The following is a 14,503-nucleotide window of genomic DNA, read 5'->3' on the forward strand; positions in this document are numbered from 1 at the left end:
TTTCTATGGATTTTATGACAGATCTGCCACCATCTGAGGGGAAAACTTTTTTATGGGTGGTGGTGGATAGGTTTTGCAAACAGTGTCATCTTATTCCTTTGAAAAATCTTCCTTCAGCTAAGATTCTTGCTGACTTATTTATAAGGCATGTTGTTAGGTACCATGGATTACCAGAAAATATTGTATCAGATCGAGGAGTACAATTTGTTTCTAAATTTTGGCAAGCTTTTTGTAAACAATTAGGTGTTCAGTCATCTTTTTCCTCCGCTTTTCATCCGCAATCTAACGGTCAAACTGAAAGATTGAATCAAAGTGTGGAACAATACTTGAGATGTTATGTGGCAGACAGGCAGAATGATTGGCTGTCCTTTCTGTCTCTAGCTGAGTTTGCCTTGAATAATCAAGAACATTCTTCTACTGGCATGTCACCATTCTTTTGTGTTTATGGATTTAATCCACAGTTTTCTTCCTGTACCTATACTGATAGTGATAACCCTGAGGTCAACACCACTATGAGTAAACTGTGCACAGTTTGGGCTCAGGTTCAGAAGAAGCTGGAAAACGCCCAAGTACTACAAAGAAATCGGCCGACAAGAGACATACTTGTGCCATAAAATTTAAAGTTGGTGATAAAGTGTGGTTATCTACAAAAAATCTTCGTCTCAAGGTTCCGTCTAAGAAACTGGCATCTAGGTTCATTGGACCTTATGAGGTAATTGAAGTTATTAATCCTGTGAGTTACAGATTAAAATGGCCATCTTCTTTTAAGATTCATAATGTGTTCCATTGCTCCTTGTTAAAACGTTATGTTATGTCTCCAGTGCCGAGTCAGCCTCCTCCGGTTGAGATTGACGGAGAACTTGAGTATGAGGTCGCTAGAATATTGGATAGCAGACGGGTACAGGATTCTGTCCAGTACTTAGTTCATTGGAAAGGTTATGGTCCGGAGGAGAGATCGTGGGTTCCGGACTCTTCTGTCCATGCGGCCACTTTAATTAAGAAATTCCACAATTCTCACACAGACAAACCTAGACCCAGTTTTAAGGGTCCGGTGGCCCCTCTTAAAAGGGGGGATACTGTCAGCACCAGCAGGGTTTACCGGTGATGACAAGGTGTTGTTTGCTAGGTTGCCGGGTTACGCCCTGCTGTCTGAGTGGCTAGCTACTGATTGACTACATGTGCATCTCCCGATATTACCAGGCATCAGTCTCTGGGAAGATGCCTGTGAAAGCGGTCATTACCCGAGTAGCTAGCAATCCCTTATTTTCTTGTATACCCGGCAACTTGACTTTTGGCTTCTTATCTGACTTCTCTTTGGTTATAGCAATTCGGCATCTCTTCCCCCTCCTGGCTAGACTCGGTTTGACTGACATTGACTTTATGTCTGTATGGTTAGTTTTCTTTGTTGCTTGTTTCCTTGTTGCTCCTGACAACTGACAGGATTGTATTTTATTGTGTTGGCATTTGACTCCCCTCACTTATTTAGGAAGGGGTTGTCGACCAGTTTCCGGCCTATCATTTAGGATAGGTGGAAAAGTAGGCAGGGACAGGGGCGCGGGTGAGCTTAGAGAGCACTCCTTCCCTGCCCATACTTGACAGCGGATCTCAGCGGGAGGAGGGGGGGGGGCTGGAACCCTTCCTACTTTTACTAAAACATGGGAAAGGGATTTAGATCTACAGCTTTCTTTTGAAGAATGGTCCAAGATCTTTAAAATAGCACATAGTTCTGTTGTTAGTACACATGCCCAAGTAGCTAATTATAAGATTATATCTCGTTGGTACAGAGTCCCTAGAGGGAAATACGAAATGAAAGGAAATAATTAAGCATTAAGCTGGCGATGTGGTAAAGCAGTGGGCACTTACCTGCATTTGCTGTGTCAGTGTGAACTTATTGCCGAATTCTGGGGGAAGGTATATAAGATCATTAGCAAGATCAACCCCTTCAGTTTCTTTCTGGATTGCAAGAGTGAAAAAAGTTATGTATCTTGAAGATCTGAGGCTGTTTAATAGTGACGCAGAGGAGGTGTTCACTAAAACATGGTATGAGTGAAAACATTATGAAATGACATCAGAATATTTGACGTGGTTAGATGGAGGGAATGGATTGGGGTGGGGGGTGGGATAGAGGAGGGGGAGGGAAATAGGTTAGAATTTAGAGGGTGAGATAAGGTCGGGGGTAGGTGGGGAGGGGAGGGACATGAACATAAACGTGGAGTGGAAATAAGTCAGCATAGAGAGGGATAGGTGTAGCCGTTTTTTTTCTTGTTAGGAGTAGCACTGTGGTTCTGTTAAGACGTTATTCTGATGCTTGCTTGTGGCTTCAGTTTGATTGTTTAAGGTGTGTAACATAAAATAAAGAATTAAAAATTCCCCTCCTCAGCTGCTTTTAGCTTTTCAAAGGGGCCGGAAAGCCAATTTTAGGAAATAGAAATACCCTACTTCTCTAATAACATGAACAAGACTTTTTATATGTTTCTAAGTATTTATCTGTCAGTTGCCTGGGAAACTGCCAACCATATTTTTATGTCCTATGAATCATTTATTTGGACACTGTCTATTGCTAACAACAAATCTGTATATATATATATATATATATATATATATATATATTTATATCACGCCTACTTGAGTACCTGCCCTAGGTGACGGGTCCACAACCACGGTGATAGTCCCTGCCCGAATAAGTGCAGGGAGTCAAATGTCAACAAAATAAACTATAATACAGGCGGAGGTCGGGACACTGTATGGAAACACACACACACTAACAGAAATAATAACTAAACATACACACACAATAAGCCACAGTCCACACGCCGAGTCAGTACCAAGATATAACAGAAAAGCCAAATTGCAGAAACAGGAGAGGAGTCAGAGAGCGGAGCCAATGGGTCAAATATGCCAGAAGTACAAGATTCAACACAAACACTAGCTAGGAGTATGAGCTCTTTCGCAGGCAGGGTGTGAGAGCAGACCAACAAGGTCATCTGACCATCAGTGAACAGGGCGTTTCCACAGTAACCAGAACAACAAAAGACCTCAGTGCAGATTAACCCTTTGGGTTCTTACTATATATATATAAATATATATATATATATATATATATATATATATATATATATATGTATATATATATATAATAAACAGTGGCACACCAAGTGTCAGCAAAAAAAAGGTGATTTATTCAAAAAAACGTGTTAGGCAACATTTCAGCTGGCTCACCCAGCCATTTTCAAGCCTCAAGGCTTGAAAATGGCTGGGTGAGCCAGCTGAAACGTTGCCTAACACGTTTTTTTTAATAAATCACCTTTTTTTTGCTGACACTTGGTGTGCCATTGCTTATTCTATTTTTCTGTATCTTGGAGGGGTCCCCAACCTGGACCTGACACAGTAGGCACCTGTGCACCTTTTTATCCTGGAGTGCTGCTTTCCTGCTCTCTCTCTCTCTCTCTCTCTCTCTCTCTCTCTCTCTCTATATAAAACTCTGACTCAACCATCCAAAACTGCACATTTTTTATGTGGGTGGTCCTTTGAAAGGAAAAGTATACAAATTGCAGGTGAAAGTGTCTGATTCAGTCAGCAAACATGTCAAGTATATTAAAACGGAACAAGTCATCCACACTGGCAGGTGTGTGTATCGCCAGCCCTCTTCCTATCATACCTGTATAGGCGCACGGAGCTCTGAGAGCCACTCTGCTGGCTTGGGTAAGCCGACAATCCAGAAAAAACAGCATTATCCAGCAGCCAATACAGTAAAAAATAAGTACTTCTTTATTCATATCATAAAAACTTGATCATAACAGCAGTGCAGGTAAAAAGTTAGTTCCAACGCCTTTCGGCCTGTCTATTGGCCTTAATCATGGATCATGATTAAGGCCAATAGACAGGTCGAAACACATTGGAACTAACCTTTTTTCTACCGTTTTGGCTGATGGAGAATGCTGTTTTTTTCTAAACATGTCAAGTATGTAAAATTGTAAAACATGTATAATTATAAATAACTGTCACTATGCATAGAGCAGTCAAACTATACTATGACCTTTTGCATTAATTCCCTACACCTGGGGAGTATTATCTTGCCCTGTATCCAGTCTTGTAATATATTAATGTGTAAACTTTGTATATGTACAAATAGAGAAGGCCGAGAAGCGCAGTGCTGGGACTTGTAATCCAGTGGGTGCTCAGTTTTCAAAAACCTGACTGACGGTCTGAGGAAATCCAAAAATAAAAGAACAGAAAACGACACTTGAAAAAGACTCCATGCTTGAGTTAAAACGTTGCTGACACTTGATGGGCAAATAAAGTATTCAAATCTTCATTTTTTTATTTATGTGGAGTGCCATTTTCTATTGTTATGGGTTCAGTATATAATGTAGGTGTAACACATATATTTTAATAGTCTTCAACCTTTGGATTTCCAGTTTAACCTACCATGATAGGAGTATGAGTTTCATAACAACTGAAAGGCTAAAATATGTAAAACACTGTTGTATAGTGCAGAGTACTGAAAATGTATCGTATAAGAGAAGTGAACCTGGGGGAGCCCATCACAGGGTTATACTAAAGGAGAGAGTTTCAGCAAAACTGGAGTAGCCTTTTTAATTCAGTGTAGCTTATGTAAAAGGGTGTGGTTTCATTTATTTGAACGCCATACATCAACTCATCACCAACATTTGTTGTAAATGTACTCGCCCACAGCTGCAGGGTTGGAGATTGCTTTGTTCAAGGTCATTTAATCCCCTATTTATCCTCCTAGATGCTACAGTCAATAATGACCATGGCATCAATGTAGTTAGAGGAGGGTGTGCTCTGTCAGATGATTGGCCGCCCTCTGATATGATCGTTGAGTGCCGGCTAGATGCCTAGTGAGGTCCCCTGGCAAGACATTTATGTATAGTGGTTACAGTTCAAGACACTATAATATAAATTATTGCCATGTATTGTACAAAAAATTACATGTTCAGGTTCTCTAAAACTAGGCACTCTCATTAAAACTAATTTTTGCTATTGTACTCCATATGGTAAATAAAAAAATCTTTCTAATGAACTTTGTTTAAAAAAAAAAAAAAAAAAAAAAAAACATTACATTTTCCATATTTTATTTGTGTTTAAAAAAGCTGCCACTGGGTGTCTCCCTACTTGTCCACAGCACATTTCCCCCACATCTTTAGCACAGACTTTGGACTCCTGCTGGCCTGGCAGAAGTCCAAAAGCAGGTAATGCTGAGGGGGGGGGGGGGGGGGTGCAGCCTAATCCAATCATAGCTCACCTCACACATTGAACTGCTGTAGGCTGTGTGTAGCAGAGTGTGGGAGGAAGTTCTCCCCTGTATAGCTTCGGATTATATCACAGCCTGCTGGGTAACACCCTTCCCAGTCTCTGAGACTGAGCAGAAAATACAGAGCAATATCAAGGTAAAAAACTAACAAATAATAAAAATAAAGGCAGTGAGTGGATTATCATGATGGGGGCAGTGAACTGGGAGGATTATAAAATTTAACAAGGTCATGACAGGTACTCTTTAAACAAGCCTTCACAGCAATGTATGTATATATATATATATATATATATATATTCTTCTTTTTTTTTTTTTTTTTTAAGAATTAAAACATAAAAAAGCAAAGGAATATGGTATAACAAAGAAAAAAATATTTTGTTTTTTTTGGTTGATATTGTTACGTGTGTGAACATAGCCTAAATTTGGAATTGTCGCAATCGTACTAACCTGAAGAATAAAGTAAACATGTAATTGATACCATATGGCAAAGTCTGGAAAAACAAGATGTATAAATCAATTATCAGAATCGCATTTGTTTTATTTTACTCTATTAAAAAATTTATATGTTAAATACATTGAATGGTAAATTGAAAAATACCAATAAAATGTACAGCTTGTTTCACAAAACAAGCAGTCAAATGACGGTGTGGATGGGAAAATAAAGTTATGGCTTTAGGAAGTCAGAGATGAAAAACCAAAATGCTGGCTCCAACAATCTTTACATCAGAAAGTGGCAAATATCTAGACAACAGACCACCTAACTTATTTCAAACACCGCTACAAAAGTGTTGGTTGTTCTTCAATAGTTATACTGTATATCTCAAGGGTGCAGCATTATTTTATGAAACATAGTAGAGTGTGGCGTTATAATTTCCTCTGGAATCAGTCTAAATGCTAGTCTGTGCCCTATATTCTCATAAGTGGAATTACGGTGTGTGGAGATTTATAGGCCATTATCACTCCACTGGGAATTCTGGGAAGAGAGGATATGCAAAGCAGCTCAATCACACCAGCTTTCCAGGTAACTTTCTCTTAACATCAGTGTTTTACTCCAACTCTGGAGTTTTAGAAACTGACAAAAAATGTATACCAAGCCAGACATGTCCCCAGGCTTATAGGTCTTCACGCACCATTTTGGTGTTCTCTTCAAGGAGAAACATTACCCCTTTAATCAACGTCGACAGGCCTCTCCCACTCAAGCCAGCACATCCTGCTCTTCACTGCTGAGGGGGCAGGTGCCCATCGCTTCTCGGCCTTTTGGCTAAGATCAAGTGTAGTATCTGTTCTTATCAGTTTTCATGCTGGTGGGGATGGGTGCTGCATGGAGGATGCAGGTGTACCAGGGCTTTCCGGGGCTGGTTCTGAGGAATCAGCTCAATGGCTGCCCCGATGTAACCTGTTCCCTCCGGGTCTCGCCATGAGGCTGAGAGGGTCTAGAGCCGAGGTACTTTTGTGCCTCGGCGAGTGGTGATCCCGAGGTGCCGAAACTCACTGGGAGGATGGACTCACTGAGTTGAAGTACGGGCACCATAATCTCTTCACCTTGTGGCACTCACCTCTTGATTCCCGGCCTTCTGGCTAGGATCAGAGAAATTTTTATAGATCCGGCCGGATGTCCGGGCAGTATATCTGCACACATTCACTTATTTATTTCTTTTTTGTCTCACTGTGTCACTTTTTGCGTGTTGTGTGTTCACAGGATTTGTCAGGATGCGGTAGCCCTTCTGGGTGTCCCTCCTGGCGGTCTAGGGGAGGTGTGTGTGGCCATTAGGTTCCGCACCTCCCTGCAAACACCCCGGGTACTCCTGCTTTGGCAGGGTACCTACCGTTATCGGCTCTGCGGGCAGATACCTTGGCTAACGCCAAGGGGGATGCCGGGAGCATTTGTGGTCCCCTAGTAGCTTCGGCGAAAAGGGACATCGAACCTGGAACTTCGCAGGTACCTTTTGGTCCGGAGGCGAAGGGTAAGGTTTGTTGGGGGGCCTCTCTCCTATCGGAGAAGGGCTTGCGATAGACCGCATCCTTTGTGCACGTTTTTTTTAGTGTAACACGTTTGCACTTTTTCTTGCACTTTGGGTGATTCGAGAGCATGTTCCTCGGCTTTAGATAAAAAAATTAAAATAAAATAAAAAAAGGTGCCCTAACACAGCTGTCTGCAGATGGGTATTCTCTCCTTCTGTAGAGATGTCTGGCTCCATATGAATTCCCAGTCATGTTCTTAAACTCTGGAGTAGAAGGAAAGCACTCACATTGAGGGAAAGCTACTTAAAAAGATGGCATTATTGAGCTGTTCTTCTCATATGTGGAATTCAAATACTTATGGTGTACAATCAGTAATAGTGCATAGAGACAGCTGGTACTCACCATAACTTCACTGCAGGTGGTGTATAGGTGTCCGTAGGTGTCTTGACCCTGTTCAGAATTAAAGGGGTATTCCAGGAATAAACTTTTTTTTTTTAGATCAACTGGCTGCAGAAAGTTAAACAGATTTGTAAATTACTTCTATTAAAAAATCTTAATCCTTCCAATTATTTTCTGTCTAAGTGCTCTCCGATGACCTGTCTCGGGAGCTGTCCAGCGTAGAAGCAAATTTCCATAGCAAACCTATTCTGCTCTGTGCAGTTGCTATGGGAATTTGATTCTACTCTGGACAGCTCCCGACACACGTGTCATCAGAGAGCACTTAGACAGAAAAGAACAATTCAACTTCAGCAGCTCATAAGTACTGAAAGGATTATGATTTTTTAATAGAAGTAATTTACAAATCTGTTTAACTTTCTGGAGCCATTTTATATATATATATATATAAAAAAAAAAGTTTTTTCCTGGATAACCCCTTTAAGACCAAGTGTAAGTGCCCAGACCTGAACAAGAGCTGGGAGCAAGGAGGTTAAGTATACAGGTCACTATCTACTAGATTATTCCTTTTAGCTAAAAATAGAAGAACTCCTATTAAACTATTATTGTTTCCCATTCTAAGGGGTCTATTCACATGTACAGTATTCTGCACAGATTTGATGAGAAGATCTGATGCGCAGAATCTGAAACTGTGTTCAATCATTCAGTTTACATTGAAATCAGCAGCAGAAAATCCTGCGCTTCAAATCTGCGCAGAATACTGTACATGTGATTAAACCCTTAAGGCTCTTTTATTTATCTGGCAAATGAGTGTTCATCGAATGCCCTTTCCAATATTTGACCCATGTAAAAAGGCCAATGAATGGGACAACGCTTGTTAGTTGGCTGATCACATCTTTTGTGTGGCCAGTAAACAAATGGTTATCATCTACTCATAAACTCTGCAAACAGGTGATGTGCGGAAGACAATGATTAAGTTTCTTGCTGCACAAGCTACTCAGCTACATGAGCTTCACAATGAAGATTCACAATGAAGAGAGGAACAGAGCACTCACCCGGTAAGTTTACCGGGTGAGTGCTCCGTTCCTTTCTCCATTGTGAAACGAATGTTCGTCTGGTGTTCTATGGGTGTAGCACCGCCTGCAGGACTTATTCACACTCCAGTAAGGACACAAGTGCAATACACATAGTGAGAGTGCCGGATTCTGCGCTCTGTGGTGATGTTATACCCAGCTACATGATTAATCAAACCTTGTGAAGGCTTAGGATATATATATATATATATATATATATATATATATATATTATAATATAGTATATTATGTATGCACTGATCACTGATTGGTTCTCTTTATCATGCCTCCATTGGCCTGTGTACAATGCCTATAGTCCTAATGCCTATAGCTGCACTTTCCTAAGTTGTTAGCATAGCCTTCTCATTCTACTATATATGGTTAATCTGTTTACTTCAAAGTATGGCTTCTTCTATGACAGGTAATGACAGGTAATGAATGTGGTCTGACCTCCATTCATCTACAGGTGGTCTTCTGGGGAGGTCTCAGTAATATACTCTTCACAATTTAGCCAGAGTACTTGTCTTACTGAATATAGATGAACCAATAAAATGGATTCAGTGAAGCAAATAAATGTTAGAAAAATGACATGAAATTCTTTAGTGCCCCATAATCACAATCTGTGCAGTTATTGTTTGCTATTTTTTTTTAAATAAAAGAACAAGCTTGTTCAGCTGCAACTATGAATAATAACATTCTGATTCATCTACCACATTCAGTAGTTCTTCTGTCCTTGAAGGTCATATTTTACTGTAGCTCCCTCAGTAATGAAATAGTTGTTCTATGTAGAAAAGTACAAATCTAATAACATAATAGAGCGGATGCCTATTATCATGTTAATGTGGATGACAAAATTACTTAATTTTTTTTATTCCATCAATGATGTATGTATTATAGGCTGCCCCTTTAAACCCAAAATACACTGCTCAAAAAAATAAATTAAAACAGGATGACCATGAATTCAGGAGTTCGTCCGGCGCAGAGAGGAACCATCAGGAAGCCAGATAAAATCAATGGATTTATTAAATGCAACGCGTTTCGCTGCGCATGCACAGCTTCATCAGGCATCATGATGAAGGCACCTGATGAAGCTGCGCATGCACAGCGAAACGCGTTGCATTTAATAAATCCATTGATTTTATCTGGCTTCCTGATGGTTCCTCTCTGCGCAGGATGAACTCCTGAATTCATGGTCATCCTGTTTTGATTATATTTCTACCCAGGAGGGCTGCAGTGGACCTTCTGTTACGCCGAGCGCTCCGGGTCCCCGCTCCTCCCCGGAGCGCTCTCAACATCCTCGCAATTGCAGCGCCCCGGTCAGACCTGCTGACCGGGTGCGCTGCGATACCTCTCCCAGCCGGGATGCGATTCGCGATGCGGGTGGCGCCCGCTCGCGATGCGCACCCCGGCTCCCGTACCTGACTCGCTCTCCGTCGGTCCTGTCCCGGCGCGCGCGGCCCCGCTCCTTAGGGCGCGCGCGCGCCGGGTCTCTGCGATTTAAAGGGCCACTGCGCCACTGATTGGCGCAGTTGGCTTAATTAGTGTGTTCACCTGTGCACTCCCTATTTATACCTCACTTCCCCTGCACTCCCTCGCCGGATCTTGTTGCCATTGTGCCAGTGAAAGCGTTTCCTTGTGTGTTCCTAGCCTGTGTTCCAGACCTCCTGCCGTTGCCCCTGACTACGATCCTTGCTGCCTGCCCCGACCTTCTGCTACGTCCGACCTTGCTCTTGTCTACTCCCTTGTACCGCGCCTATCTTCAGCAGTCAGAGAGGTTGAGCCGTTGCTAGTGGATACGACCTGGTTGCTACCGCCGCTGCAAGACCATCCCGCTTTGCGGCGGGCTCTGGTGAATACCAGTAGCAACTTAGAACCGGTCCACCAGCATGGTCCACGCCAATCCCTCTCTGGCACAGAGGATCCACCTCCTGCCAGCCGAATCGTGACACCTTCATTTACATTTATTCTGCATTTTACCTTGTTGTGTGTGGGCGCACAACCAACTTTGATAAGCGGCTTGGGAATTACCGTCCCCCACCCCCACTAACAAGATCTTCTGATCCCGCACATGAGGCGCCTTCCTCCCTCTCTCAAAAAAATAAATGGAACACTAAGATAACACATCCTAGATCTGAATGAATGAATGAACTAATCATATGAAATACTTTCATCTTTACATAGATGAATGTGCTGACAACAAAATCACACAGAAATTATCAATGGAAATGAATTTTATCAACCCATGGAGGTCTAGATATGGAGTCACACTCAAAATCAAAGTGGAAAACCACACTACAGGCTGATCCAACTTTGGTGTAATTTCCTTAAAACAAGTCAAAATAAGGCTCAGTAGGGTGTGTGGCCTCCACGCGCCCATATGACCTCCCTACAACGCCTGGGCATGCTCCTGATGAGGTGGCGGATGGTCTCCTGAGGGATGTCCTCCCAGACCTGGACTAAAGCATCCGGCAACTCCTGGAAGTCTGTGGTGCAACATGGCGTTAATGGATAGAGCGAGCCATGATGCCCAAGATAAGCTCAATCGGAATCAGGTCTGTGGAACGGGTGGGCCAGTCCATAGCATCAATGCCTTACTCTTGCAGAAACTGTTTACACACTCCAACCACATGAGGTCTAGCATTGTCTTGCATTAGGAGGAACCCAGGGCCAACCGCACCAGCATATGGTCTCACAAGGGGTCTGAGGATCTTATCTCGGTACCTAATGGCAGTTAGGCTACCTCTGGCAAGCACATAGAGGGCTGTGTGGCCTCCCGAAGAAATGCCACCCCACACCATTACTGACCCACCGCCAAACTGGTCATGCTGGAGGATGTTGAAGGCAGCAGAACTTTCTCCATGGCGTCTCCAGACTCTGTCACATCTGTTACATGTGCTCAGTGTGAACCTGCTTTCATTTGTGAAGAGCACATGGAGCCAGAGGCAAATTTTTTATTCTTGGTGTTCTCTGGCAAATGCCAAACGTCCTGCACCATGTTGGGCTGTAAGCACAACCCCCACCTGTGGATGTCAGGCCCTCATAACACCCTCATGGAGTCTGTTTCTGACCATTTGAGTGGACACATGCACATTTGTGGCCTGCTGGAGGTCATTTTGCAGGGCTCTGGCTGTGCTCCTCCTGCTCCTCCTTGCACAAAGGCAGAAGTAGCGGTCCTGCTGCTGGGTTGTTGCCCTTCTATGGCCTCCTCCACATCTCCTAATGTACTGGCCTGTCTCCTGGTAGCGCCTCCATGCTCTGGACACTACGCTGACAGACACAGCAAACCTTCTTGCCACAGCTTGCATTGATGTGCCATCCTGGATAAGCTGCACTACCTGAGCAATTTGTGTGGGTTGTAGACTCCATCTCATGCTACCACTAGAGTGAAAGCACCGCCAGCATTCAAAAGTGATCAAAACATCAGCCAGGAAGCATAGGAAGTGAGAAGTGGTCTGTGCTCACCACCTGCAGAACCACTCTTTTATTGGGGTGTCTTACTAATTGCCTATAATTTCCACCTGTTGTCTGTTCCATTTGCACAACAGCATGTGAAATTGATTGTCAATCAGTGTTGCTTCATGAGTGGACATTTTCAATTTCACAGAAGTGTGATTGACTTGGAGTTAAATTGTGTTGTTTAAGTGTTCCCTTTATTTATTTTTTTGAGCAGTATACTATAAAGGTTACTGATAAAACTATCTGGTGCCTCTATCATTTCATTAGTCTGACCAAAGCTATTAGATTTGTGGGCTGGATTGACAAGGCTGGTCTTAGCCAAACTTCTTTCCTGGCCGCATCCCTGTACCCTGATTTTTCTGTGTTGTATAAAATAAGACACTGAAAATTATCCCTTAAGCATCGGGTACAGGTAAGGGTTAAAGCTATTTAGACATCAGTGGGAGCCGTGAGCTGACAGTGCAGCCCTGCTACTGCCCATACACAACTAACTGTATCCAGGCTGAGCATAGCAATTACTCTTTAAGAACCTTTTCCTGTTTAGGAAAGATTTTCTCAATGAAGGGGGCACAATAGGGTAACAACACAAGATCCCTAACCAGGGATCATTAATACCCTTTCTTTATATCCTCACCCTAAAATTTGGGCTTTCTTCCCATAGACATAGAAAATGGGCTTTTACATCATATATCAGCGTTTTTGGCTGTAGTCTAAACAACAGATGATAAAAATAGACCGACAACACAGGCTTATTAAAAGCTCAGAAACATAGCCCCCTGACATGTTTCGCTCATCAGAGCTTCATCAGAGTTTTGGGCTAATGGCTCAAAGCAAAAAAATAAAAAATACAGTAAATAAATAAAATTTAAATCACCTATATCTTGTAAATAATAATAATAAAAAAGGTTTTAATGAAATGTCTTTTTTTAAAACTAAGCATTTTTTTTAAATCTTTTCTCATCACTAAGATGCTTTATTCCCTTTATCAGATTGCTTTTGCATCTTTTTACCTTCTTCAGCTCCACAGCATATTCCAGGTAAGGCCACGACAATGCTTTATAAAGCAGTAGTATTATGTCCCTGGCCCTATCTTACTGTATATGTAATATAGCCTTATACCCATCCCATGCATGCTTAACTGCTTAAGGACCTTAATTACTTAATAATTTGATTCCAAGAATGTTTTTTCGTGACATATTCTACTTTAATATAGTGCTAAACTTTCGTCGATACTTGCATCATTTCTTGGTGAAAATTCCCAAATTTTATGAAAAATTTGAAAATGTTGCATTTTTTTTTTACTTTGAAGCTCTCTGCTTGTAAGGAAAATAGACATACCAAATAAATTATATATTGATTCACATATACAATATGTCTACTTTATGATTGCATCATAAAGTTGACATGTTTTTACTTTTGGAAGACATCAGAGGGCTTCAAAGTTCAGCAGCAATTTTAAAAATGTTCACAAACTTTTCTGAATCAGAATTTTTCAGGGACCAGTTCACTTTTGAAGTGGATTTGAAGGGCCTTCATATTAGAAATCCCCCATAAATGACCCCATTATAAAAACTGCACCCCTCAAAGTATTCAAAATGACATTCAGAAAGTTTGTTAGCCCTTTAGGTGTTTCACAGGAATAGCAGCAAAGTGAAGGAGAAAATTACAAATCTTTATTTTTTACACTCGCATGTTCTTGTAGATCCAGTTTTTGAATTTTTAAAAGGGGAGAGAAATCCCCCCAAAATTTGTAACCTAATTTTAATTTCTCCCAAGTAAGGAAATACCTCATATGTGGATGTAAAGTGTTCAGCGGGCGCAGTAGAGGGCTCAGAACAGAACAGCAAAGAACAGCAAAAAAAAAAAAAAAAAACATGGCATACTATTTTGGAAACTACACCCCTCAAAGGAACATAACAAGGGGTACAGTGAGCCTTAACACCCCACAGGTGTTTGATTCCTTTCCGTTAAATTTGGTAAATGTGTAAATGAATTATTTTTCCACTAAAATGCTGGTTTTCCCCCAGATTTTACATTTTTTCGAGGGGTAATAGGAGAAAATGCCCCCCAAAATGTTTAACCCCATCCCTTCTGAATATGGAAATACCTCATGTGTGCATGTAAAGTGCTCTGCGGGCGAACTACAATGCTCAGAAGAAAAGGAGCGTTTACAAAGCCCCCGTGGTGCCAGAACACTGGACCCCCCACATGTGACCCCATTTTGGAAGCTACACCCCTCACAGAATGTAATAATGGGGGAAGTGAGCATTTACACCCCACTGGCGTTTGACAGATCTTTGGAACAGTGGGCTGTGCAAATGAAAAATTAAATTTTTCATTT

The 14,503-nt window shown here is 41.8% G+C and overlaps 1 protein-coding gene and 1 pseudogene across 1 annotated transcript in view; both read left to right on the plus strand.

Moving 5' to 3' along the window:
* TMEM178A (transmembrane protein 178A) overlaps positions 1 to 14,503 on the plus strand; it is a 127,253-nt gene that overhangs the window by 20,573 nt on the left and 92,177 nt on the right. The window lies entirely within an intron of this gene.
* Positions 6,517 to 6,676, plus strand: LOC130363491 (U2 spliceosomal RNA; annotated as a pseudogene).

Source organism: Hyla sarda, chromosome 3 (assembly GCF_029499605.1).
Source record: "Hyla sarda isolate aHylSar1 chromosome 3, aHylSar1.hap1, whole genome shotgun sequence".
In the NCBI taxonomy this organism is placed as follows: domain Eukaryota; kingdom Metazoa; phylum Chordata; class Amphibia; order Anura; family Hylidae; genus Hyla; species Hyla sarda.